Here is a 26,482-nt window from a genome sequence, read left to right as displayed (position 1 = left end):
AGTACCACAAAGCAGGTGGCTTGTAACAACAGAAATTTATTTTGTTTTTTATAGTTCTGGAGGCTGGGAAGTCCAAGATCAAGGTACTGGTAGATTCGGTGTCTGACAAGCGCCCTCTGCCTGATGGATACCTTTCTTTCCACTGTAACCTTACATGGTGTAAGGGGCAAAGGATCTCTTTGGGGCCTCTTTTAAAAGGGCACTAGTCTCATTCATGGGGGCTCCACCCTTATGACCTAATAACTTCCCAAAGGTCCCACCTCCTAATACCATCCCCATAGCGGGTTAGGATTCAACGTATGAATTTGGGGGAAAAATAAACATTCAGTCCATCAAAACAAGGAGGAAGATGAGATTGGTGGGCTTTTAGGACATGCTGTAGAGAAGGGAGAAAATGTCAGCCAAGGAATACTGTCATACTGTTCCTTACAAATGGAGTGACTCCAGCGTTGGAGACAAGAGGGCATGGATGACAGAGTCTGAGGCATTACTGTGACTGGTCTTACTTGGTGCCGGTCAGCTTGGACAACTTCTGCAGGGGGAGCCTAGCAGATTTCATGTGCTAGGCACAATAAGCAGGGCTGGCAGCCATAGCTTTTCCCTACCTGCAGGGAATGTGCATAGGGGCAAGTTCCCTCTGAGCCCACTGCCTGGTGCTGACTCAGCCCAAGTGCTTACCTGCTCACAGTCAGGAGTTGAACATATAGATGAAGTTGAACAAATGTCTGAGGCCAGGAATAGGAGAAATGTCTCAGCTCAATGTGGTTTGCACATGACAAAAAGAATAACTGGTGATTTTCTAAGACCTTGGTACGTTCCCACTATGGGACAGGATCCTTGCTCCCCAGGATGTTGGGGGAAGGGACAGGTGGGAGATGGGGCAGGGACGGAAAGGAGAACCTCGAGGCTGGGAGTGGGTGAGGATGTCGGCCTGCATGGATTCCGCACGAGGTCTAAGTCCATCTGTGTGTGAGCCAGCTCCCATAGCGGCTAGAGGCTCCTCCACTTCTCTAGTGCCTTTTCCTGCCTTTCTAGCAGTTTTCCAGAAAGTCTGTTCTTGTTCTTCAAACTGCTCTTTTACGCTGTGTGTCATGATTTCTCATGCCCCAGTTTGTCCTCTTGTTGCCATAGTAGCTGGCTAGGGGTCGTCTCCAGTTGGCTGGGGATGTCTTGCTGGCAGGCTATGGAGGCAGAAGACATGGGTGACTTCAGGCTTGTGCTTCGGAGACTCCTGGCATTACAGACCACCTCCTGGCCCCCCATTCCCACTCCTCTGCATTTCCCACAATTTCCTATGCTCACCAAAAGGCAAAAACAGAGGAGGAAACAAGTGTAACATTTGCCTTTGTTACGGCCATTTCAGAAACAACCTGGCAAGGCATAGACTGCCTCTTTCAAGATTGAGCTATGGCAGAACTAAGATGGGACCCTTGTCTGGGGAAGAACCACAAGGGAACACTTGTCCCATCAACACTTAGAAAGAGAAAAGAAGGCAGCAGACAGTGAGCCAGGATTTAGTTGTGAAAAGTCACTTTTAAGAAACACGAAGATATACTGAAGGCCCTTGACACCTATGAGCTAAGCATCTGGCAGCCTATGAATATAGAAACTTTTGTATGGGCCCTTGACTTCACTTTTGTGAAGTTTCCTGTGTTTTGGGCACACTGCATTATTGTTTCCCTTTCTAACTTTCACTTTGGTTTGTATCACATTTGATGACTACTTTTCACAAGATACATTTTAAATCATTTATTTATCCATCCATCCATCCATCCATCCATCCATCCATTTATTCAACAAATATTCAAGAAATAACCATTGATTACCTACTATATATTATGTACTGTTCCAACTATGGGGAGATAGCAGTGAACTATATTGACAGTCTCTGCTCTCAAGGAGCTTACATTCATCTGAGATAGATCAATAACAAAAAAAGAAAATACAGGATAGTGAAGAGTGGAAGATTAACCTGGGGTGATGTCACAGAGTGTGACTGGGTGGATGGTCCAGGAAGGCTCTGCAAAGGTAGCATGTGAGCTGAGATCTGAGATCCAGGAAGCAACTGCTATGGGAGGATGGGGAAGAACATTCCCAGTACAGAGAACAACTAGCTTAATGCCCTAAGGCAGAAGCAAGATTGGTGTGTTTGAGAAACCTCAAGGAGGCCAGTTGAGATAGGTGAGCAGGTGAGCACTTGGGCTGAGTCAGTACCAGGCAGCAGGCTCTGAGGGAACTTGCCCCTTACACACATTCAGGTAGGGAGAAGCTATGGCTCCCAGCCTTGCTCGTTGTTGTGTCTAGCACATGAACTCTGTGAGGCTTCCTCTGTAGAAGTTGCCCATGCTGGCCAGTACCAAATAAACCAGTCATAGTAATGCCTCAGACTCCATCATCCATGCCCTCTTGTCCCCAACACTGGAGCTACTCCACCTGTGACTGGAGTGATGGGGAAGGAGGTGGAAGATACAGTCAGGGGGTTAGTGTGCCAGACACCTCACCTGAACCATGTCACAGCCTTGTGGCCTCACCTGTTTCTGAAACTTTTGGCTGCTTGTTCAGGCTCCAGTTGTCACTGCAGTAACTGACCAACTCCATGCATGTAAAACCCAACAGCACTTCACCTCATGAAGGTGTACCTCCCACCTCTTACCCTGGAGCTTCCCTATTGACACCCACTCATGAGATGCACAGGACTCTCCTGGGCAACTGGAAGGTGGAGAGGAAGTTAACTCCCTGAGTGATGAACATTTTATCAGTGAGATTGAGCAGATGAATTCTTCTCTGTCTTCTGATGGACTGTCCTGAGGCACGGCTGTCTTTTACCAATGGCCAGCTAGATCATGCACCATCATATTAGCTCTTCCTCCTTGCCTGCCTTACTTCCCTTTCCCCTCACTCCTGCTTCCTTGCATTTGCATACCTTAATAAAGGCATCTGAACCCTTGCCTCAGGCTCTGCTTTCTGGGGGAACCCAGACTTAGACGGAGAGGCAGGCACCAGCTGATATAGGGCCTGGTAGGACATGATAAGGAATTTACATTTCATTTTGAGAATTAGGGGAGGTCATTAGAGAATACTGAACTGGGGAATGATATGGTCTGATAGACTTTTTAAAAAGCTGACTCTAGTTGCAGTTTGGAGAACAGATTGAAGGAAGGTAGGATGAGCAGTGCGCAGGCTACTATCACAGTTCAGGGGAGAGATGGATGATGGCATGAACCAGAGTGGGAGGAGTGGTGGTCATTTTGCACAGCAGCTGTTATGGTTGAAATTCAAATTCAAATATGTGGTTCAGCAAGACAACAAATTACAACCTACCAAGGACCTTCATCACCTATTGAACATAGGGAGACTTCAGTTGGGGAGAACTGAAGACCTTAACAGAGACCTCAGGACATTGTTATTCAAATCGATCCATGGAGTTCCTTCAGGAGGAAGGATATTGGGTTCAGCTCCTAGTTGAATCAGAGTAACTCTCTGCCTTCATCTGTTTAATTCATTTACCCTTAGAGTAGTATTTCTTTTGCAGAAAGGGATGCATGGCTAAAAATGTAGTACTGCTTCCATTAATGAAAATTAATTTAGCTTAATGAGTCTGAATCTTGGATTCTGCCAGCCCTGAGTTTGAATTCTAGTTTGACCCATTTCTAGGTATGTGGCCTCAGTCTAAGTCTCTCATCTGCAATATGGAAATCAATAACACTAACTTCCTGGAGTTGTGGGAGTTAAATGATTTGGGTGTATAAAATACCTGATACATGCTCTTTATACCCTCTTCACTTCACTCATAATAAATACATCCTGTAGGAAGTTGAAGTACGGTGGGGATTGAATTGAGGTGGGTTCAACCTTAGCCCTCACCTGGTAGACTTCTTTCCAGGGTTTAACCTGGAGATACTGGAGTTTGTGCCATTAAGGGAGGTAACAGATCATTACAAAACATTCCTTTGGAGTTATTCAGGAGATTACAACTGAGCCCTCTCTTTTGAGAGGGTCAAAACAGTATCCATTTATGAATGACTATGATAGTACCCCCGTGAGATGGTTTAAAAGAAGTGTTGGGCCAGGCACGGTGGCTCACGCCTGTAATCCCAGCATGTTGGGAGGCTGAGGTGGGTGGATCATGAGGTCAGGAGATCAAGACCATCCTGGCTAACACGATGAAACCCCATCTCTACTAAAAATACAAAAAATTAGCCAGGTGTGGTGGTGAGCGCCTATAGTCCCAGCTACTCAGGAGGCTGAGGCAGGAGAATGGCATGAACCTGGGAGGCGGAGCTTGCAGTGAGCCGAGACTGCGCCATTGCACTCCAGCCTGGGCAACAGAGCAAGACTCATCTCAAAAAAAAAAAAAAAAAAAAAAGTGTTGTTCAATCAATTTTATAGATGAAAGGTTCTAATACTTCAGGCAGTTGTGCCTTCCCTCTGCAATCAAATTCTGGGGCGTTTTTCCCCTTAAAGCTGTCTTCTTCACTTGCTCAACTAAAAATAATACCAGCTCTTGCAGAATAAATCATCAGTCTCTGAGGGTGGCTGATGTGAACAACTCATATGAATCTCAGGCCCATCTTAGATTTATTTTTTTTTGGGAAATTACAAAAGTATTTTACATTTGTTATAGAAAATATGGAAAAGCATAAGGAAGAAAATGAAAATTATCCATAATGCCATCACGTACAACTGATCATTAATAATGGATAAATATCCTTCTAGGCTTTTTTCCCCTATACACATACCTGTATGTACATTCACATACATACATATACCCACATACAGCTTATTATACTAATGAGGATTATAGTGTGCACATCTTGCTTTTGTAACCAGCTTTACTGATTAATAATATAATATGAACAGTGTCCTGTGACCAGTGTCATTAAATATAATTTTACCATGTGATTTTGAATAATTGCAAGAACTCTATGTGATTCTTATGATTTGCTAACAAGTTCCTTACTGTTGTTCATGTAGTACAATACAAAAAGATTGTAGTTTTTAATATTCAAATGAACAATCCAATGACCAGTTTTATAAATGCATCTTTGTGTGCAAGTCTAATGATCTCATAAGGAGAAATTTCTAGGGTTAGAATTATGGGGGCATAGGCTGTGCACATATTTATGACTCTTGAGAAGTACTGCCCTATCTCCCTGAGGAAAGGTTGTGCTAATTCCAACCTCACCCATAGTGAATGAGATTGCGCTCATCTTTGCCAACTCTGGGTATTTCAATTAGTAAGAAATGTCTTGAATTTCTCCTAAACACTTAGTTTAATTATGATATATTTCAAACACTTGTATAGAAAACAAGAGACACTCATGTACCCACTACCAAGATTAAATACATAATAATATTTGCCATATTTGCTTCATCCCTATCCCATTTTCAAATACATTACAGATGCATTTTGTATGCTCATTCTTTGTTCCTTGCTCCAGAAGTCGTCACTCCTCTGAAATTGGTATTTCATTACCATGTGCATTTTTGTAATTTTACTACATATGCATTTATGGAAAAGTATGTATATCAATTTTTTGAGTTTTAAAGTTTTATTTATGTGATACATAGAATGTGTCCTTTTGCAGCAAAATGAACATTTTTGTTTTTAAGATTTACCAGTATTGGCTGGGTGCGGTGGCTCATGCCTGTAATCCCAGCACTTTGGGAGGCCAAGGCGGGCGGATCACAAGGTCAGGAGATGGAGGCCATCCTGGCTAACATGGTGAAACCCCGTCTCTACTAAAACTACAAAAACTTAGCTGGGTGTGGTGGTGGGCACCTGTAGTCCCAGCTACTCAGGAGGCTGAGGCAGGAGAATGGCGCGAACCCAGGAGGTGGAGCTTGCAGTGAGCCGAGATCGCGCCACTGCACTCCAGCCTGGGCGACAGGGCTAGACTCCCTCTCAAAACAAACAAACAAACAAACAAACAAAAAAAAAAAAAAGATTTACCAGTATTATTACATGCATACTGAGTTCATTATTTCACTTTCGGCGTAGAATTCCATTGTATAAATAAATCACAGGTTCTTAATTCACTCCCTTTCTGAGGGGAGGCTAGGTTGCTATAATTTTTTATCATTACAGATAATATTAAAATGATCATCCTTGTCCATGTCTCTTAGGTGCATGTGTGAGATTTTCTCTGGGAAAGATACCTAAAAGTGGAATTGCTGAGTTTAGGAATGTGCATTTCCAACTTTTATTGGTACAGTAGTTCCCCCTTATCTGCAGGAGATAAGACTCCCAGTGGATGCCTCAAACTGTTGATAGTACCAAATCTTATAAATACTATATTTTTCCTATACATACATACCTATGATAAAGTTTAATTTACAAATTAAACACAGGAAGAGATGAATAACTATTAATAAAATAGAACAATTATGTGATATACTGTAATGAAAGCTATTCACGTAACTTATACAGGCTCTCTCTCCCTCTCTAAAATTATCTTAGTATTTTTGGACCCTGGTTGACCGAGGGTAACTGAAACTAAGGAAAGTGAAATTGTGGATAAGGTGGGGACTACTGTGTTAACCAACACATTGCTTTCCAGAGTGAATGTGTCATTTCCACTCTGCATATCATATGCAGAACTCCCATTTCTATGTATCTTCAACGTCATTTGAGATATTCAGAATTATTAAAGTGTGCCAATCTAATGGGTGTGAAATGGAATCCAATTATTGCATTAATTGCTCTTTCCCTGATTACTAATGAAAATGAGCACTGAACATATGTTTGTTGGCCATTTGGATTTCCTCTTATATGAACTGTAGATTCCTATCCTCTGCCCATATTTCTATCAGGTAGTATGTGATTTTCTTATGATTTCTGAAAATCCTTGTATATGTTCTAGATACAATTTGTGAGTTGTCAGTATCTTCTCCCCTACATGACTTGTCTTTTCCACTTTGTTTATGGTGCTTTTTGTCATATAGAGTTATTAATTTTAGTTTGGTAAAATGTATCTGCCTTTTTTTTGATGATTTTTGTTCATCTTGTCTCATTTAAAAATTCCTTCCACATACTGAGATAAAAAAGAAGTCATTCATATTTTTTAACTAACATTTTTTACAGTTTTGCATATCACATTTGGCTCTTTTAATCTATCTGGAATTAATTTTTGTGTATAGTGTGAGGTGGGCTCTAATTTTATCTAGTTTTTCTCTGCTATGATTAGTCCTTTGACTCAACACCATTTAGTGAGTAGGCAATTCTTATCTGCTGTTTCTGGGCACTTCATTGTATTCCACTGGTCTATTTGTATATCCTTCTCACCCATGTCTCACTAATTTAGTTTTTATTACTTTGTAGTTTTGGTATATTAATTCTCCCCATATTCTTGCCAAATTGTCTTGGCTATTGGCTCTTTATTCATCGTATGATTTTTAGGATCACCTTGTCACATTTCACTAAGAAGATAAGATGTTAATTGAAATTGAATAAATGGATAGATTAACCTAGGGGAGGCTTGCCATATTTAAGCTACTTTGATTTCTGATTTTTTTTTTTTTCAGTCCCTGGGCATGACATATTTCTTCTTATGTTTAGATCTTTCTTAAAGTCCCTCAAGAGAGTTGAAAATTTTTCTTTACATCTTTGATTGGGTTTGTTTTTAGGTACCTTATGGTTTTGTTGGTTTTACATGGTGTCTTCTTATCATTATGTTTTCTGATTCTTTGTTTTAGGTGTACCAGAACTTGTACTTTTGTACACTGATTTCATGTCCACCACCCTTGTAGAATTCTCTTACTAGTGTGAGTGGCTTTTTTTTTTTTTTTTTGTAGGCAACTCTTATATTTTGGATGCAGGCAGCATCACCTGTGAATAATGATAGCTTTGTTTTTTCCTTTATAATCCATATGCCTTTTCTTTCTTTTTCTTTACTTATTATGTTGACCAGTACTTCAAGTCCAAGACTGAATAGAAAGAGTTTTAGGGGGTGTCCTAGACTGATACCTCACTTTACAGCTGTGTCTTGACTTAGTCCATGTTCCCTGTAAACACCACCTTACCTTTGACCATCCTGCCCACTTTACATGGCATTTTTGGTTAGAAATTTAGTTCTTTTTTTGTGTATTTACTCATAAATTAGACATTATATATAAAAATATAATTGTCATTATATCCACTAATATCTTTTGCTCCTCATGCCATTTTCTTGCAGGCCATTCTTCTTTTCTATTTAAATTTCCTCCCTAAGAAATGTCTTACAGTATTTATTTCACCTGAACTTGTATAGTAAACTCTCTATTTTCCTGGAAAAGTCTTTATTTCGAGTCATAATTTAGCTATTTTCAACACTTGATGATATTATTCTATCACTTTCTGGCCTCTATTATTATAACCAATAATCTAATTGCTGCTTCTTGTGGGTAATCTGTCTTTTCTCTCAGGATGCTTTTAAAATTTTTTTTCCTTCATATTTTTGGATCTTTTGATATTTCACTAGACTGTGTATAGGTTGAATTTATTTTTATTTATCCTCCTTAGAATTCATTGAAATTCTTGACTTGGAGGATTTATATCTTTCATCAATTGAAAAATGTATCCTACAGATCTTCAAATATTGTCTTTCTGCAGTCTCTATGATCTCTTTATAGAAGTCCCATTAGATATATTTTGGGTGTCTTCATTCTGTCTTCCATGTCTGTTAACTTTAATCATATTTTCTCTATTTTTATCTCCCTGGGCTGTATACTAGGGAGTTTCCTCATATGTGTTTTCCTGTTTACTGACACTCTCCTTAGTTATATATAATTTAATAGTTAACCTATCTATTGCCTTTAATTTCAATGATTATATATTTTATTACAAGAAATTTTGTATCTGCCATTTTTTCTAATTATCTTTTTTTCATTGCATTGCATTCTATTATTTTATTTCTTTATATATCTTTTCTATTATTTCAAGTACTGGGGCTTTAATCTTCTTGTTCTTTGTATCAGCGAACTTTTCCTTATGCTGGATTATTTCCTTGTGTGCTTCAAAAATTTTGATTGCAAGTCATGTTTTAGTAGTGCTTGTTTTCCCCATGGAAATGCAGTGTATTCGGGATTGTAAGAGTAGCCTTGTAAAGTAGTTTTGTTTGGTTTTCTTACTTGACCCAGGGGTATTATGTTCTTGGCCTAAGGGTTCCCGAACCCCACTGAACATGTAGTGTAAATTCAGCCCATAAATCCATGTCACATATAATCTTGAGTTTTGATTTCTCAGGATTTTGCTTTTTCTCATTCACTCAGAGACAGAAGCTTACTTGTTATCTGTTTTTGCTGTAGAGTTGATTTTCATGCAGTTTATTTAACTGAAGGTACAGTTCTTTAAAGGGTTATAGTTAAGTGCAGAATCTTAGTTCCAACTTCTGTCCACATAAGGTCTAAAGACCTTATCACTTCTCTCGGGTGGACATTAAGCTTACCCATTAGGCTGGGCATGGTGGCTCATGCCTGTAATCCCAGCACTTTGGGAGGCCAAGGCTGGTGGATCACTTGAAGCCAGAAGTTTGAGACCAGCCTGGCCAACATGACAAAACCATATTTCTACTAAAAATACACACACACACACACAAATTAAGCCTTGTGTGGGTGGCGTGTGCCTGTAGTCTCAGCTATGCGGGAGGCTGAGACATGAGAATCGCTTGAGCTTGGGAGTTGGAGGTTGCAGTGAGCTGAGATGTGGCCACTGTACTCCAGCTTGGGTGAAAGAGCAAGACCCTGTTTTAAAATAAAACAAAACAAAACAAAGCAAAACAAAACAAAACACATGAAAAACCCCACCCATTAAATCTTCTTTGTTACCAGGACTAGTTACTGCCTATGGGACAGCTGCAGTTTCAATTCACACGCTTCCTCTTTGTATTTCAGTTCCTCCTAGGGGTTTCCTTTTATATCTTTCAAGTTCAGCAATATATCTTTTCAAATATATTTGAAAATATATTTCTGTACTTTATCAGTTTTTCTAGAAATGTGTAGCAAGAGATTTTCTTATTCTGCCATCTTTCTAGTACTGAATCCTTGAATGACTTTTACAAAGAGAATAAAATAGGAAAGCATAAAATAGTCCCTGGGAAATACACACAGTCCTCTAAGACTTATAACTAGATGTTCCTAACAGAGAGGTTAGTAAGAGTGCCGGACAGAGTGTAGGGAAAGATTTGAGGAAGGAAGTGGGTGAGAAACAGCAGTGCATTAATGGGCAATTACTTTCTGCCCCCTCAGATGGTACGTGAGTGCTTAGCTAATGGCAGTTCACTTAGAAAAGTGATCATTGGTAAGTCCTTACCAGCAGCTCCCAAAAATATCTTGCCTGAAGTGATCGAGCCTTTTTAGGAAACGAAAGATCAGATTCAGAAAGCAAGGAGATGGTTCTCAAATTCTAGTGAAGATAAATTCTAGAAGAAAAGCTTTCAAAGGGTGTTGTTGACCAGAGAAGCTGAAGGATTCAAGCTTTCCTGTAGCTTTATAAATAAGAAGGGAAAGAAAACAGAAGGAAAAGCAGGGGATGAGGGTATACAGGGTTGAGTTGAAAGCATGAGTGTAGGAGTTTTCACTGCAGACATAGCTGATTTGAGGGTGAAACACTGTTTTGCAGGGCTTGCGACCACATTTCGTAGTATCCAAAGTGTCGGAAAAAATCCTATTTATTTGAAATCTAGTTGATAAGCCTTAAGCTGATTATGTCGGGTTGAGGCCACTTTTTCTTTTCAGCTTGGGTTGTCCCTTCAGACTCTGCTGTCCCTTCAGTTTCTTTTATCTTAAGGCATGGAGCCCTGTGCAGGCCTATGAGACCATCAGAAAACCAGAGGTGCAGCTCTGAGTTCATTCCAACTCTCAAAAGCTGTGACTTACTAGATATGAGGGAGAAAACGAAAGTGTAGTGAGGCAAATGCATTCCACTGGGGTTCCTGCATTCCTGGTCATGATGTTGATGAGTCCTATAAGCTAGATCAATCCATTTAATTATTCTACACCAGGAGTCTCAACTGGGAAGTGATTTGGGCCCCAAGGGTCATTTAGCAATGTTTGGAAACATTTTTGATTGTCACAACTGAGTGGCGGACGTGTATCTGGTGTCTAGTGGTTACAGGCCAGGGATGCCGCTGAGTATCATATAATGCAAGGGCATCCCCTATGACAAAGACATATCTGACTCAGAAATGCCAATAATGCTGAGCTTAAGACATGCTTCTCTACATGTCTTTTCTTATCTGTAACATGGAAGGGTTAGAAGAAGAGGTTGATGTGTGTGGCTAGATTAGATTGTCACCCATCTGTCTAACAGAGACCACTTCAACCCACATCACATCTCTAGATACACGAAGGAAATGAAATTAGTTAAAAACATTCCCCAATTTTCTACCAAAGAACAAAATATTGTGCTCAAGTTGTTGTGAGCTTTGCAGGTTCACGGTGACCACTGTGTCTGCCTTTATGCACTGGGTCATTCGTATTGTCATGTTAGGTTTGCGAGTTGCACTTGTACCTGTGAGGGGAGGGTTGAGCATGGGCTTCCTTGAGCTGAACTGATTATCTCCAGAACAGTTTTATCACTTGCAGCTTCTCCCACAGCACCTTCCCAACATGGTACAGATCCTAAGGAGTCCATATCCTGCTAGTGTCCACTTGGCTTTGTTTATAGTTACCATTCATTTATTTATGCATTTATTCATTCATTTAATAAACATGTATTCAGAGTTCACTAGACATAAGGCATTGCATTAGTTACTATGGAGAATGCAAAGATGAATAAGCCAAGCCCCTTGCAGTATAGTGGGGAGCCAAGATGTGTACAACACAGTATCTGAGGCAGGGTGACAGAAAGTGCCAGCAGTACTCAGAGGAGAGAGAGATTACTTTTGTCATATGACCACAAATTGCTTCATAAGGGAGGTAGCATATGGGCTGGGCTTTTAAGTCTAAATAATTTTTTGGCAGGTGGTTATGGAAGAAGGGGTAAGGAAGGGAGAAAGAAAATGAGAAATGATATGGAGGAGGACAATTCCAAGGTATTCTCAGGGAAGGGTGAACAGTCCTGCTTCATTGGAGCAGTAGTAGGAGATATTGCTAGGAGCATAATAGCAGGTAACAAGGACTTGGACTGGATGACATTTAAGTTTTCTTTCAAGCCTAAGATGATAAGATCTTATGATTGGATAGTTATATTTGATAGACACTAGAAAACTCATTCATTCATTCAACAACAACAAAAAATTACTTACTTTTTTTTTTTTTTTACCAGACATCATTCTAGGCACTGAGGATACAATATTGTACAAGCTCTTCAATTTTATTGCACTGAAAGGTGAGATAGGGTCAGAGTTGAGCTGTGCAATGAATTTTTGTGGTAGAACCTGGAAGAGAAAGATGGATGAGGAGACTCTGCCCACCTCCTGAATAGAAGGTAGTACTGACTTGAGGGGTGGTGGTGCAAATGGAAAGGACAAGAAGACTGTGGCAGTGGCACAGAGAGAAAAATTACAGGGCTTGGAGAATGCTTGTTGTGGGAGTTGGAGTCAAGGATGCAGCCAAAGTTTTGTGCTTGAGTTAGGGGAAGACTACAATGCTGCAAAGAGCATTAAAGACCTAGGAGGGAGCTGGTTCATAGAAAAAGAGGATGAGTTTGCTTTTAAACCAGCAGATACATGGTGCTGTCAGGCCATCTAGGTGAGGTGCCCATTTGAGCCATGGTGAATGTAGTACCAGACAAAAACAAAAACAAACAAAAAACAAAACACAGAGCCAAAGATAAAGGTTTGGAAGTCTTCCGGATATTAGTCTTAGTTTAAGCCATCCATATGGATGAGATCACCGAGAGAGTGTGTACATAGTGAAGAGGGCAGAAACCAAGATCTGAGGAATGTTCACATTTAGGAGGCAGGAGAAGGAAAGGTGAAGAAGATGAAGGGGCAGTTAGGGAGGTAGAAGGAGAAGTTTGGAAATGCTCCTGAGGGAGGCAGGAAGAAAGAGGAAAGCCAGTTCATGCTGAGTCCCAATACATAAGAATGTGTGCATACCCTAATAGCCTCCAGGGAAACAGACTCTGGGGTGAAAAAATTCCCTGGAACATATTTAGCTGTAAAAGTGTTGAGCCACCTTATCATGTTATCACTTCTTAGTGCTTCAGCCAGAGGGTGAGGAGGGAGGGGGAGTGGAGGAGGCTTTTCAGTGAGTCATCCCTCCTGCATGTTAGGAGTTTTGGTTAAAAGATTTGCAGAGAGACAGTGAGAGAGAGAGAGAGAGAGAGCAAGAGAGAGAGCATAAGAGCGCACAAGTGAGTGTGAGCGAGCTGCTCGATTTATTTTAATTTTTTTAAGAGATAGAGTCTCTAAATATTTTTTTTAATAGATGGGATCTCTGTCACCCAGGTTGGAGTGCAGTGCTGTGATCACAGCTTACTGCAGCCTTGAACTCCTGGTTTCAAGCATTCCTCCCATCTCAGCCTCCTGAGTAGCTAGGATTATAGGCATGTGCCAAAACACTTGGCTAATTTATTTTTATTTTTATGTTTTTGTAGGGACAGATTCTCACTATGTTGCCCAGGCTGATCTCAAACTCCTGGCTTTGAGTGATCCTCCCATCCTGGCTTCCCAAAGTGCTGGGATTACAGGCGTGAGCTGCCACATCTGGCCTTGATTTATTTTCTAATAGGTTCCTAGGGCACTGTGGCAACAATGACTTTTCCCCTGAGAGGTATACAACCAAGGAGAGGACATTTGGGGACCTTCTATGATTGATTTGCATCTGTGCCATCCTGTTCCCCATAGCCTTGATGGCCAAGTGGCTATGTGGGGATCCGTAGTGCACGCAAAGCCTACAGTTCCCAGGTAAAGGGACTTTTTATCCTTTCACCTTTGGCCATGGCTTGGAGGAGGCTTTGTGCATATTGCTTGGCTCTTATCAAGTCCTGAGTGACCCCCTGCTCTTCCACGTTAGGCCCTTGAAACTCTCCTCATCTAGTCTTAAGTTCTAGGCTACAATTTCTCCTTCAGCTTGTCTCTTGCAATAAGGTTGTCTTAGTCTGTTTTTGCTCCTATAACAAAATACTCTAGACCGGGTAGTTTATAAACAGTATAAACTTATTTCTCACAGTTACGGAGGCTGGGAAGTCAAAGATCAAAGTGCTGGCAGGTTCAATGTCTGTCGAGAACATGGTCTCTGCTTCCTTGAATGCTGCTTCCTCCAGAGTAGCTGATGGCAGTATCCTCACATGGCAGAAAGCTGCCAGACAAAAGGGCCCTAGCTACTTCTCTCCAGCCCTTTTATAAAACACTTATCCCATCCATAAGATTACCCCTGATGGCTTAATCATGTCCTAAAGACCTTACCTCTTAATATGTCTGCATTGGGGATTAAGTTTTAACATGAAATTTGAAGGTGATGCAAACATTCAAACCATAGCAAAAGGCAGTAGTAAGATGTAGTCTTTGGCATTTGGCAGGCTCAGACTCCAAGTGTAGCTCTGTGTGATCTTAGTGTAGGAACTTAGTTTCTCTGATCTTTATATGCCTTATTTGAGAAATAGTTGAAGCTAACCATACCTACATTATAGGATTCTTGTACGGATCAATGAGGCAACACATATGCAGTGCTTCAGCCCTCCACAGATGTTGGTTACTGTTGCTGCTTTGAAGAGTTTCTTTGATTTTTTTAACTTAATACTCTTTTGGTTGAGTTGTTTACAGAATTTCTTTCCCTTTTCTTCCAATGTTTTTCAATTAAGAAAAAAATGTAACTAATTTGAAGAAAATAATAACCTAACACCTCTTAGCCAACTTCTGTGTGGCTCTTTGGGCAAATAAAGGGCCTTGAATGCTTTGATTATAGTGATATAATTCCCTTTTGGAAATAACAGTTTGTTTTTTTTACATCACCTGTAATGCCTGGTGTCTGTCCCTGCAAATATAATAATAATACCACCCACAGTGGTGTGACACTGTGTTTACAAAGCATTTTCATACATATCATCTCAACAGTCTCAGCATCATTCTGTAAACTGGGTCTTTCACCCTCGGTGAAAGTAATCCCTTTTCTGATATCACCACCTCATAAAGGTATCTGCACGCTCATGTTTATTGCAGCATTATTTACAATAACTAGGATGTGGAAAAAACAAAGTGTTCATCGATGGATGAATGGATAAAGAAAATGTGGTGTATGTAGACACACACACACACACATACACACACACAATGGATTGTTATTCTGCCGTAAAAAAGAAGATCCTGTCATTTGCCCCAACATGGATGGACCTGGAGGACATTATGCTAAGTGAAATAGACACAGCATGACCTCACATATGTAGAATGAAAAAGGAAATGAAACAGTGGTTAGCACCAGTGGAAAGGTCGGGGGGCGGGACTGGAGGAGGAAGTAGGGAGATGTAGATCAAAGGATACAAAGTAGGTATGTAGGATGAATGACACTAGAGATCTAATGTGGGGCATGTGGAATAAAATTAATAAAATTGTATTGTATTAGAGACTCGTGTTAAATAAGTAGATATCAGCTGCTCTTGTTACAAAAAAAGTAACTGTGAGATAATGGATGTTAATCTTCTTCACTGTAGTAACCATTTTACTATCTACATGTATCCGATAACATCCTGTTATAAATCTCAAATGTACACAATAAAATTTATTTTTTAAAAAAGGAAGTTGTCTTTTGACATCACCTATAATGCCTGGTATCTGTACCTGTAAATATAATGGTAATACCACCTACAGTGGCATGACACTGAGTTTACAAAGCATTTTAATACACATCATCTCTACAATCTCAACATCATTCTGTGAGTTGGGTCTTTCTGCTCCAGTGAGCTGTGGTGACTGTCTTCAGGTTTTAGACGCACACACACACGTGTGTGTGTGCTTGAGGTATTGCTTCTTTTCTTTTAACACAAAAAGCTGAAGTTTCAAGGCAGGTGGGGTGTGGGTTAAACACCGTTCTAAATGGCAGGCCTGCTGTTCGTGGGGAGGGAGAGTGGCCTGAAAGTTTAAAAATAACCTGAACATTATAGACTCCTGTGAATTCTACAGCCCAGAGCACTGTAAGTCTGTGGGTGTTTTACCTGCTGGAGTGCAGGCAGGAAAACAAGTTGAGATGCAGAAGGATTTAAATTTGCTGAGTTCTTTAGTGGCATGGGCTGGCAGCAGAAGTATTCGTGAAAAAAAAAGCCAGAACTAATGATCAGGATCAATGTTCCTGAATGGTAGGAACAGTGCTACCCTTTGATTTGCTGAACACAGCACTGCATATCTGTATCAACGATGTAGCGGACCCTTATTTTCTATGACTGAACAACTATCCTTTCCCTCTTGCTCCCTTCCCTCCCTTACTGACCTCTCCAGAGTTTGGTGGATACCTTTTGCAGATAGCTACCTGAGGCTGACCTACCAGGGAGCTCAGGGTTGGGACATTTTGGATAGACTTAGCCATTCATTGAAAAACAAGTAAATGGTATAAAACCGGGCTCATCACACATAAATTGTGGGCAATAGCACACCCTTTGAATTTTGAGAAGTTTTGAAGGGTTGAAATAATTTTTGAATTAGCACTCAGTTCTTGGTCTGACTCCTGTTGCTGTGGGATGTTGCAATGCAAAATGATGGCAGCAGTAGGAGCAGTGCAGCAGGTTGGGCTAAGAATGTATCATCATATTTGGTTTATTTGTAGCCCCATGTAATTCAGAGGGCAGGTACTACTTTTGCCATTTTTGCACATAGGGATATAAACCCAACCAGGACTGAGGTGCAAGCCTCCTGGTGTTTGCACCCTGATAACTCATTTATTCTGAGGCCCTTCAGCACCATCTGTAGAGTCTGGATATATTCTTGCCTCTTGGAACTGCAGAATCATCATGAAATCTCTATTCTCTAGCTCAAATCTCTATTAATGATATCAGCGACACAAATTAAAGTGGCTAAGATAATGGGTTTTGAAGTCAGGGTGACCTAGGATTGATCTTTTGCTATGTCACCCACCACCTATGTGACCATCAGGGAAGTTATTTAGTCCCTTTCAGTCTTGCTTCTCTTATTGTAAAATGGGGTTTATAATAGCACTTACTACATGGGCTTATTCTGAGAAATAAGGAAAGTGAATCTAGTTAGAAATAAGGAAAGTGAATGCACGTAGCAAGTATTCAATACCTAGGACAAATAATATTATAAACAGCATCACCTATACTTTTCTTTGTAATTATTCTTTACTTGTTTGATCCATGCCCATTTTTTTTTTTTTAGTAGCTCCAGAATTTGCAATATGAAAATAGAGATTATTTAAACAAAACGAAAGTAGCATAACTGGAAACTTTGAATTATTCTGTTAATACTTGACTACATATGGAGGAATATTATTGAAAAATGTGGTTCAGTGATGGGGTGGTTTTGTGAAAAAATACAAGTCTTTAAAGGAAAAAGCTAAATCGTGAGTGCATGTATATGTGTGTGTCCAAGGAGATGGCTTGTCAGTGGTGTTAGGAGTATTTCAGAAATTCTCTCTTGATTGAGAATTACATTTCCATCTTTCCAATTTGTAAATGGCACATTGGGAATATTCAGAAACCTGCAAAAAAGCCTGTAATTCTTCACATTTGAATGTACTCTATTAAGCCTGTCTGAAAGCTCTCTGTAGCATGGGAAGATAACCTGCATGTTTGTACACTCGGCTGACAGAACTTGAGATCACACCAGAATCTGGTGCATGTCTTTGCAAACATGTGTGTGTCATTTTCATATGTAATTCTTCATAAGGGAAATAGGCATGATGACATTTGCCTTTTTGTAAAGAGAGAGAACCAATTAATATTGTAGTTGATATGGGTTTTTTTGAAGCAGGACTTTATTATGTTTAATTTTCTGTGGAAAGGGATCTGAAAATATTCTTTAGGTGGGGAGCTGTTTCCTTTTAATAACTGATTCCCCAGATCTTATTTCAACTCCGTTTCTAAGAGCAAGAGATATTCCTCATAAGACAATGAACCCTATTGTTTAATGATTGGTAAGACAGGGCTTGGGCAGTTAGTGTGCTGGGGAAGTTACCCCTGAGTTACAGGCACTTAATTTCCTACAAGGGAATTAAGTACCCCTTTTTGATATATATTTCTTCCTGTTTATATCATCTGGATTTATGGCCACTCAACTCACAAGAAACAGCTGGGAACACCTGGCAGCAGAGAGAGAGGCTCCTAGTCAGAGCTAGAATGTGTTAGGGGAAGGGTAGCTCCTCAGACAGGGCCCAGATACCTGATTGATGCCGAAGCTCTTTTCCACCAATAACAGTTGCAGGAGATCCATGCATTCATTGACAATTTATTTTGCAAAGGCTTGCTATGAGGATAACATAATGCAGGCACTCTAGGTAATAAAACAAAGAGAAAGATATGTCCTTTACTCTTGAGAAGCTTACACCATAGTTGAGGAGACAAGGCATACATAATTGAAAAATTAATATGAATGTAATGGTGAAGTTACAGTCATGATGATATCAGTGAGAAAACACGGTACTATGAATGATACAGAAGTTCTGTGAATTTATAGGAGGTACACGTCATAGAGTTGGAGCGATTATGAAAGGCTTTGTGGGAGAGCAGATTTGAGCTGAACCATGCATAGAAGGATGCCTAGGAATGGGAGAAGCAGAAAAGAGGAAGAATGTTTTTGGGGCAGTGTGAAGCAGGTGCTGTGAGCAGGGCTTTGAGGCAGGAGTGGGCATGACATGTTTATTTATGTACCTCATACTATGATACATGAGGAGATGGTGTTGGAAAGATAGGTTGAATTCTGATTGCCTTGAATTGTCAGGCTAAGCTGTTTGGCCATTTTATAGGCAGTGGGGGAGCCACTGAAGTGATGAAAACGTAACATGCATAGCAACTAGCATTTTAGGAGGGGGAGCTTGCTTTGAAGGATTTACAGTGATGTCACTTTTACACATATTGAGTCTGGGGATGAGGGATAATCCATATACAGCTACCCCTAACTTAATTGGACACCTGGGTCTGGAAATGAGTCAAAAAGTGAGGTCTAGGAGCTAGATGTGGTGTGGAGGGGGTAGTTGAAATGGCAGGTAAGGATATAACCTTGAAGAGAGAGAAATTAGACAGAGGAGAGAAAGGGGTTTGGGACAGACCCACGGGTGCCCCACAGGTGAGAGCAGTAAGAGAAGGAGAAGGAAACGATGAGAAACTGGGAGATGTGGTAACTGGGATGCCAAGAAGGACGATCTCTGAGGAGAGGGGGAGGTCAGTGGTGTCAAATGCTGCAGAGTGGTCAAGGAAAAGGAGGGTAAAAAAAGGACCATCAGCGGTTCAGTGGGAGTCTTAGAGCAATTTCTGTGGAGTAGAAGGGGCAGAGCTAGTAAATGGCCTACCCAGGTGTACATTTCAAAACTGGCCTTAAGTCCATATCATATGGGAATGCCTTCTTCACTTTGATTATTTTATACCAGGTGGGTGTAACCAGCTGCTCAGTGTAGGAAAGAGTGGGAGAGAGAGGGTGTGGTGATGGACAGGTGGTGGCTTAATCTGCTGATGATTCCAACACAAAGGGTTCTTGGAGAGGCAAGACTGGTGGGTGCAGTGGAATCTTATTCTCTTCTCTGGGCCTTCAGGGACCCTCTAGGCTTGACTGCAGCTGTGAGCTGCATTTTCTGTTACTGTGGCATTATCTTCAAGAGTGAAATGTAGGGAGTGGATCAAGACCAGGCAAGACATGAATCCAACCTGGGTACCTTCTCCTAGGCACTGCCTCCTTTGGGTTAGCCCCTGACATGATACCTGACACGTGGAAGGTGCTCATTGCATGTCTGCTAAATGAATGAATGTGCCTGAGCCCACCCGGGCTGAATGAGCTTTGCAAGGTGTGGGCTGTGTTGTGTTTTCTGAGTCAAGAGGCCGTGGGGGTGGATGGATGGATGTGCTCCTGCTGGTTGTTCTCACCCTCTGCTCATCCCCATCAGTGGGAGCTGGAGCGCTGCTGAGTCCTCCTGCTGTACTTTGCCTTGGCTGAGCAGCAAGGTTGGGTCCTGAGGGTGGGAAGGGAAGTAGACAGTGATGGGCGTGGGATCCTTTGCTGTCTGGGGCTACACTCTGAACCTTCAAATCAACTTTCCCAATAAAGCTTAATATCTATTAGGGTAAGCATATTTTTGGCTTTTCTCTGGGCTGAAAAGTGACCTCATCTTATGGAAAAGAAAGGCTTGAAGTGGTAATGCTATAATCTTCATGATCCTAGATACACTGAAAGAAAATAAAAATGCTGATTGGCTAATCAACCCCATGTATCTTGTGTACCCCCCTCCCCCAACATCCTAAACACTCATGCTCCAGGCTGCTGCTCCATGCCTCCAATACTAGCTCTTTCAAAGAGATCTCTTTTGGATTCTTTCCCTTTCTGGCTGCCTCCAGTGGGAGGGGATGGCTCCCCGCTCTGTTCTCTCCCAGTGCTCTCCTGTGGTGCACTCCACATCCTGCCTTGTATTTGAGCCCTTCGTGGGTATGTTTTCCCTTCTCCTCTTTTGAACTGTAAGTTTTTAGAGGCTATGACTGTGTCTAATTTATCTCTGAGCTCCAGAATCCCTGAGAACAATGTGTGGCACATTGAAGGGGATTAATGAGTATTTGTTAAATGGGTTTATAAATTCATGAATAAGTAAACAAACACACAGCTCTCACAGGTATCATGGCCTTTGGGTCTCCAGACACTGGTCTCTACCATTTTTTTTTTTCCTTTTGTCCTCCATTCCTCCTTCTGACCTGATCTCAGGCACTTACATGTCTGTGCTCCTCTGTCCATCCCCCGCACAACAGAGTGTGTTCATCCGTGGCTGCACTTCTGAAGTCGGCTTTCAGAAACAGAGTCTGTAGACATGCAGTGTTTCCAGTGTGTTACCGTGGTCACAGCTACTGAAGGTGAAATATACATAACAAGTACTTATGTAGCACTTACTTATTGTGTGCCAGGTACTGATCTAAAAGCTTTATGCATATTAACTAACTTAATTTTCATAACAGCCCAGTGGAGCAGAATGGTATGTATTCTTAGCAGTTAAACCCTCTAGGAGACTCTCTGGTTCAAGGTCATGCCTTACCTCTCTAAAGCTCAAGATCCTGCTTATAACTTGACTCTCAAGCAAGGAAAATATTATTTTGACATGCAGTATGTTAATAATGGTCACATATTGCAAAGAATCCTGTCCTTATTATTAGGAGATCCAGATCTGCTATTTCCTAGCTCTGTGCACTGGGACAAGTCCCTGACCCTCTGGGTGTCAGATAACCGGATGTGCCTCACAGTCCTTCCACAAAGATGCAATAAGAAAACATTACAGTTGGCACCCAGGAAGTGATGGGTTGTCATAAATGAATGGCTTTTAAAACATTTTAAAGCCTACTTTGCTGACCTGTGGTTAGCTGATCGCATGTTGGAGTGTGGGGCTTCTCGGGCTTAGGTTTGAGAGATGCTGATTCTAGGGATGGACATTACATAAGGATGTGAAGTTATGTTTTCACCCAAGAAAGGGCTGTGAGGTATTGTGAAAGCCACCAGACTCCCAAGATGTCTGCATTGCCATAATGCTCCTCTGCTCCACTATGCATTTGCACATGGTCTCCTGCCAACTTTTTTCTTAAGAACCCACTCCCAAATCCTCTCTGCATTATGTTCCTTAGAGCACTGCTTTGCATAAGAGTCTATTTCTTGGAAAAGCTCAACGGAGGAAAAATAGAACAAAAGGGGCTCTGATAACTTAAGCATAAGCTATCTGAGTGTAACTGGCAGGGTGGGGGAAGATGAAGGAGCAGGCCTGGTAGGAGGGGCACAGGCCTTTTGGATGAAGCCCACATTCACAGACTTCTCAGTGATGGCTGAAAAATCTCTTATGAAGATGGCCTAAGGCCTGACAGATCTGGGAAGAGCTTAAGAATGAGGGTAATAGGCCAACTGCTTCTCCAACTTTGCCACTCATGTCCATCTGTCTCAGTACAAACTCCCACAGGCTGTATGGTCTGGGGCAGTGTGGACACCTTGTTTTCTGCCTTTTCCAGAAGAGGCTGGAGGGACTACCGATCAGTCCCCTGCACTCTTGATTGCAGCTCGATCACACACTGCAGTAGAGGGGCTCCAGGTTAAATGCTTTGAAATGAAAGAGTCTTCATAGGCTTTATAAACTAGGAAAGTTTTCCACTTGCTTCCTTAGCTCCTGTCGGGTTTCCACTTTGCAGGTCACTGCTTTCAGAAAAACATGGAGCATTTGGTAACCCCATCTTAACTTGGGAGGGTGTGTGTGGGACTGTACTTTCCAAGTACTGTGAGATGGGCTGGCTGCATTGTGGTGAAATTTAGGACCTCAACAAAGTCCCATAGGGGAGTAGAGGGCTGTTGACAAGAGGTCAGAGCCTAGGAATGTCTAGGCTCTGAGGCATGGTGCATGGGGTGCTGGGCTGTCAAGCACTTGTGCTCACAGTGACATCTCACAGAGACCAGTAGATGGTGCTCTGACAACAGGAAAATACAGTTACTGTCCCTCTGAGGCTGGAAAGGGATTTTCAGATGGTCTTCAAACTGGTTTCCAATCAGAGTTATGACTAATTGCTGATTTTCCACATTTCCATTTGTGGATTCTTAATAGGATAGTGGAACTGGGGGCACTGGAAGAAGAATGCCCACCACATTCCCATATGAAGAGCATGACTGCAATATTCTGGTCACGAACTTTTTCTGAGGATCCTCCTGGATCTTGAGGGCATGGTGCCAGGAAAACTTGGCCTCTGATCAAATTCAATTTGAGGATGGTAAGCATAGCATTTCCATAGGCTTAGTGTCATTGCATAGTTCCTTCTCTTGATGAACAATTTAGAATTACACTATTGCTGCCCTGAAGGACAGCACGGGTTTTAGAAAGAGCCACAGATTGGAAATCAGATGTGTTAGAAGTCCACATGCTGCCTCTTATCAGATGTGGGCAAACGGTTTAACATTGCTGAAACTCTGCTGCTTTGTCTGTCAAGGGTCGTGATACATGTGTTGCCAGGCTCACCTCAGGAGTTTGGAGTAAGGGTCAGCTGTGGGGCTTATGTAAACTGAAAACTATTAAATGCATATATTATTCAGTCATTAAAATTGTAGCCACTGGCGGGGCATGATGGCTCATGCTATCACTTTGGGAGGCTGAGGCAGGTGAACTGCTTGAGCCTAGGAGTTCCATACCAGCTGGGGCAACATAGTGAGACCATCGTCTCTATAAAAAAATAAAACCAACAACTGTAGCTGCCTTGGGGGCTGGTAGAATGGGGGATTAGAGAGTATGAAACCAGTATAGAAATTCATAGATCTCAAAGCTCTCAAAAGCTATGACAGCCAGGTGGGGGTGGAAGATGAGAGTCCGTCTTCCTGCTAGCACTGCTGCCCTTAGGCCAAGTCTCTTCCCAAAGCCATTTATGCCATTATGTTTGCCCCTTTCGTTTTGACTGCACGAATTATCCATGAATTTGACTCCAAGAATTATCCCTTTTAACTCACTTACATAGGTGCTGAAACTCCCTAAGGTATTCTACATTATTCCTACCTATGCATTTATGATTCCTGTCTCCTTGGAAGGCAGGTATCAACTCCAGTGTGTTGTCACATTTGCACATATAATATCCCATCTTGAGTATTCTAGGCCTCTAAAGAATTACAACAGCCACAGAGAACACAGGACATGGAATACTGGATCTCTGCTGACATCTGATAACATTGAAGACACAAGTCAGGGATCTCTGATGTTCCAAGAACTACGTCTGGGAAGTAAAAGGCTAGTGAGCCCTGCTTACTCTGGGCATTAACAAAAAGGTATGCCACCCGCCAGCCTGCTGAGGCACAACCACAAAGGAAAGGGGTGAGGTGACAGCATGAGAGTGAAGTTTGTGAAGCTTTCTGGCCTGCGAGGCTATACAATTTAGTATAATCTAGTGTACATGATTTATGTCATCACCCATCTTGTTCATTATTGTATCCTCAGTGCCTAAAACAGTACCTGGCACGTGGAAGGTACTCAAAAATACTTCTCTAATGATTTGAATGAATTTTGTGCTATGGATTATGGTACTGTCTGAAAGCAGCGACATGCATTTAATAATTTTTGAAAGTCGTTTTTCTAACCCTATGTAGTTTACAGGGATACCAAGATAGCCACTTGGAACTAGTTCTAAGTGACTGGCTGATGCGACTTCATGGTTCACAGCACCACCCTCCCTCCGTTTCACGTCTGACTAGGTATTCAGACAGAAGAGGACCCTCTGATTAAAGCAGGAGGAAGGACAGAGTAAGGCAGTAATGTGAAATCAAAATAACAATTAGAGCTGACTCACTTTGAATAGTAATTTCACCTGAAATGGACTCCCCTGAATCAAAAGGTCAAACGCCTTCCCCAAGGGCAGCAGGCTGGACATGTTGAGACAATTCCTTTGGATTTCCAGTACTCAGAACTTTCCTTCACACACACACACACACAGGCGCACACACTCACATACATTCTCACACAATAGACACATGTCAGTGCTCACATGGCCTTGCCCACACACACACATACTCGTAGGAACACACGTGCCATGCACTCAGACATCACCTCTCAACAGTTAATCTCACTTCATAGGCGTGAAGCCATACTCACCCATGGTTTCCAACCTCTGGGCTTTGGTTACTTTTTTTGTTTCCTTCCTCAGCCCCTCCTTTCCTTCTTTCCTTCCATTGTTCAGGTTGGGAGGATGTGGAGAGGACTATGTGTTGAGCCAAGGCAGGAAAACGCAGAGGACGGTGTGCCCCAGCTAGTGTGGACATGGGAGGGGACGGCTGGTCCCGATCCTCAGTTCAAACCGCCAGTCACCTGTGGGGAAGGGCTTGGCGGCTAAACAGGAGCTCTTTCCCTAGGGCTTGGAGTCCACCTTTCCCACCTCTGCAGCTCAGATACCAATTCTATTTTTTTTCCCTACATTAATGGGGTGGGTTTGAGAAAGGCCGTGGAGCTTATTTGGGAGTAAAGGATAGGGGGCTGGAGGATCCTTTTGATTATTCGCATTTCGAGAAGGGTAGTTTTAGCCCATAACTCACCATGGAGGGCCCTTCCAGGAGAGGTGGGGCAGGGCTCTCCTACAGCGGAACCAGGAGGCCGCCCCGTGAGGGCAGAAGCTCCCGCTAGGAGCCAGCACCAACAGCAGAGTGTGGAACCCCCAGAGGTCCTAGCCTTCCCCACGGGGCCTCCCAGATGCTAAGTGGGGAGATGGGGAGAGGGTGTTGCCCAATCCTTGGAAATCCTTGGCAGTGTTCGTGGAGCATGGGAGGTACGGAGGAGCGGCGACGCTGCCATGGCGCTAGGCGCGCAAAGGCCCCGACTCCTCACTAGGGCGGCGGCGGGCCTGTGGCAACGCGCCAGGCACCGAACAGGGCACAGCACTGGGGACACCTCTCTGCAGGGACCCAAGGCGCGCGTGCGTGTGCGCCTCACGCCAGGCCCTGGCTCTCTTGCGGAGACTCCGCCGCATCGCCTGCTGCGCCTGCCTCTCTCTTCTCGGCATTACTTGGGGGAAAGGGGACTCTTCACTGGACCTTTGCAGAGGTGGCTGCTACCTTTTGGCCACGTAAATCAAGAAGGCAAGCCAGCCTCACCTCCCAGGAACCTCCAGCCTTCCGGCTGCGTCCCCGCCCCTCCCGCCTCACCAGCTCCTCCCCCGCTTCTCCCGGCGCTCGCGCGCGCCTCGCTGCGCCTCTGCGCTCCGCTCGCTCTCCCCTGCCTCGCCTCCCCCCTCTCCTTCCGCATCTTCTCCAGTGCTCCGCCGAGGGCGCTGCCTGGGTGGAAGAGGAAGACCCAGCCGTTAGTGAGGAAGTTCGGTCTGTGGACAAGTGTGGTGCCAGGCCGCCGCGAGGCTCGGCTGCAACCTGTTCCTCGCCCGCCGGTGCTCGCCGCCCGCCCGCTCGCGCTCCCGCCCTCTCGGCGGCGCAGCCGCGGATCGCTGTTGCATGCTGATCCGGGGAGGCGGCGGTGGCGAGCGCTCCGGGCGGATGCTGGCACTCAGGCTTCGCTGCTCTCTGGATGCTGCTCAACTTCTAGCCCAAGCGCAGGAGCTTTGAAGTCATTTGTCCCTCTTCGCTTGGATCGACTTCTTATTTTGAGATTTTGGGCATTGCGGTTTACGCAGGAACCTCAGTATCGCTCTCCCCACCTCCCTCCCTCTTTCTCCAACCTTTGGATGCGTCTCTGCTGGCAGATATAAAGACCCAAGTCTTCGCGGTGGAATTTCTTAGATGGACTCGTGGGGACTGGCGTTATAAAGCATGTCACCGTAACCCCGTCCTCGTCTTTATTTTTTTCAAAAAAGTTCTTTTGTTTTCAATTTCCCCTCCTTCCCACCCCTTCCCCCAACCAATAAATCACCAAACTGTTACCTAGCGGGCCGGTGCCTGCCTCTCTCCCTGAACTAGGTGGTGCGTCTGCCAGAAGAGGA

General features: G+C 42.8%; 1 protein-coding gene and 1 long non-coding RNA gene across 13 annotated transcripts in view; one reads left to right on the top strand and one right to left on the bottom strand.

Moving 5' to 3' along the window:
* The window catches only part of CACNA1E (calcium voltage-gated channel subunit alpha1 E), a 498,649-nt gene that overhangs the window by 141,234 nt on the left and 330,933 nt on the right, over window positions 1-26,482 (top strand). The gene's annotated exons all lie outside the window — the stretch shown is intronic.
* LOC116271246 lies at window positions 19,949-25,128 on the bottom strand. The gene is made up of 3 exons (XR_004179682.1): window positions 24,655-25,128; window positions 20,777-20,905; window positions 19,949-20,028 (listed from the first exon to the last, which is right to left on the bottom strand). It is a non-coding gene; the product is annotated as an uncharacterized LOC116271246 (long non-coding RNA).

Source organism: Papio anubis, chromosome 1, assembly GCF_008728515.1.
Source record: "Papio anubis isolate 15944 chromosome 1, Panubis1.0, whole genome shotgun sequence".
NCBI classification, from domain to species: Eukaryota; Metazoa; Chordata; class Mammalia; order Primates; family Cercopithecidae; genus Papio; species Papio anubis.
This window is presented reverse-complemented; position numbering and strand designations above follow the sequence as displayed.